The sequence below is a fragment of the Ictalurus furcatus genome, chromosome 27, assembly GCF_023375685.1.
Source record: "Ictalurus furcatus strain D&B chromosome 27, Billie_1.0, whole genome shotgun sequence".
Taxonomy (NCBI): domain Eukaryota; kingdom Metazoa; phylum Chordata; class Actinopteri; order Siluriformes; family Ictaluridae; genus Ictalurus; species Ictalurus furcatus.
The window spans coordinates 17,670,350-17,672,849 of record NC_071281.1 but is presented as its reverse complement, the minus strand read 5'-3'; the positions used below and the strand labels follow the sequence as shown (position 1 = coordinate 17,672,849).

At 48.1% G+C, this 2,500-nt stretch overlaps 1 protein-coding gene across 1 annotated transcript in view; it reads left to right on the top strand.

Moving 5' to 3' along the window:
• The window catches only part of itfg1 (integrin alpha FG-GAP repeat containing 1), a 126,182-nt gene that overhangs the window by 27,956 nt on the left and 95,726 nt on the right, over positions 1 to 2,500 (top strand). The window lies entirely within an intron of this gene.

Sequence of the window (2,500 nt, the reverse complement as noted above, 5' to 3'; positions counted from 1 at the left end):
CCTGCGTCTTCATCTCGGCGCTTCTTTTGATTCTGTAAATCAAGTCACGCTCTTTCCCTTTCTCTCAGTTACTGGGCTTACAGGTTCAGCTCTGGTTCAGACTCTATCACATAGACGTACATCGTGCCTGTTGCTAGCGGCAAACACAAACCTGCCTCTGCTAGTGGTGTTCAGGGTGTTCTCCAGGGTTCGGTACTCAGGCAGCTGCTTTTTTATTATTTACACTCTAACCCAGGGTCATTTTATAGCGCATCACGAACTCGCTGTTATTCCAGTGACGCACACTGTTAGTACAGAACCGTGCATGGTCTCCACCACCTGCCATTTTTTTAAAACTTAGTGCTAATAAAAGTAGGATGAAGTTTCAATTATTGACCGTTAGGGATGCATCAGTACAACGGGTGTAAACCTCAGACCTTCACTCGGGACAATTTCGATGATTAATGCAACTAATGATCATGCTCAGATTGGCCGTCCTTGCGCTCTCTATTAAAGAGACCATTTAAACATCATAAAACGTTAAACATAAAACTCAGCAAGAGGACGTCATTGCTATCAGCAAACTACAGCAAGCAACATAAACAGAGCTGAAGAAAATGTTCTAGAACACCTCTGACTGATTAATACTAAGTACAGGACTGATTGTGTGCCAATGTTGGTACAGACTTGTATCACAAAAACGTGTACTCGTACTCTCAGCTTGGGTGGGAGTGAAATTAATGCAGGACAAGTCTGTTTCCACTGGGTTGCTTTTCCTAAACATATTCTCATTCAATCAAGAAAAGAAAGACAGGAGGAAACAAGGGATTTCCATACTCGTGTCGGAGCGCGTGATGGCATATAACGCCCGTGTCGGGGCGTGCGATGGCGTACGGCGCCCGTGTCGGGGCGTGCGATGGCGTACGGCGCCCGTGTCGGGGCGTGCGATGGCGTACGGCGCCCGTGTCGGGGCGTGCGATGGCGTACGGCGCCCGTGTCGGGGCGTGCGATGGCGTACGGCGCCCGTCTCGGGGCGTGCGATGGCGTACGGCGCCCGTGTCGGGGCGTGCGATGGCGTACGGCGCCCGTGTCGGGGCGTGCGATGGCGTACGGCGCCCGTGTCGGGGCGTGCGATGGCGTACGGCGCCCGTGTCGGGGCGTGCGATGGCGTACGGCGCCCGTGTCGGGGCGTGCGATGGCGTACGGCGCCCGTCTCGGGGCGTGCGATGGCGTACGGCGCCCGTGTCGGGGCGTGCGATGGCGTACGGCGCCCGTGTCGGGGCGTGTGATTGTGTATGAGAAAACTCACAATATATTATATGTTATATAAAAGAAAAACAGCAATAGATCATTTCTATCTGCCTTTAATCCGAGCCGAAGTTCTCTCTCTCTCTCCCCATCTCTCTCTCTCTGTCTCTCCACCTCTCTCTCTCCCCATCTCTCTCTCTGTTTCTCTCTCTCTCTCACACTCTCTCAATTTCTCTCTCCCTTTCAATCTGATGCTAAATGTCTCATCAGATGTAATTGAGGCCATTTACGGCGCTGCTTTCTCCGGTGTGAAAGAGTTTTTTAGGAGCAGGAATTGGGCGCTGGTGTAGCTGCAGTAATTACACATTGTGAAGGCCATTCACACTGCGAGAGGAAAAGCTCAGCGTAGCTGTAGGACGAGGCAGACGGACGGATGGATGGAAGAAAGGAAGAACCCGTATAACGGGTGTATTTTCTGTTTTTCAAAATAACAAAAATTTTTTGATGTCAACAAATTCGGTGATGTTAAATAAATAACCTATAGCCTGATACACATTTACTGAGGATTAATCATAGAAATGTACCTCCATAACTACAGTTTAATTACAGTTACACCACAGCGCTGGTGAATTCTGCATTCTGATTGGTCAGAAGGTCAGGTGTAGCGCAGCTGCAATTCACAGGTTTATATTAATGCGCTTATTCTAATGTTATCGTTTCTATAGTAACGGCTCATTCACAGGGACTTGTACTGAGGCCGGATTAAAAATAAAACCTGTTATGACTGATGTGGTGAAGTTTTCAGTAAGATATTTATTGAACATTTAGAGGAGGAGTCTTCAGTCCTCACCTGCTCTGTAAGAACAGGAACTAACCTGTTTCACAGATGTTCCACAACATTAAGTGTAACTATAAATAGATGAAATGTATGATGATTCATTCTTTAATTAAAAGGAATAAAACACTTCGGTCTGGTAACAGCAACGCCGTCTCATCACGCCACTCCGTCACTCGTTATTTTCCTCTAACAGATGAAATGGAGTGGTTTATTCCTTACTTAGACCACAGCGCTGTTGAAGTTGGATTCTGATTGGCTGATGGACGTTCTGAGGCGTGCAATTATTTTTCAGTAAATGCACAGCTAAAGTAGGAAGAGGGGAGAGAGAGAGAGGGGGAGAGTGAGAGAAAGCAGGGATGAAAGAGGGATTGAGAGAAAGAGGGGATGAGAGGGGCTGGAGAGAAAGAGAGGGGGCAGAGAGAAAGAGAGGGGATG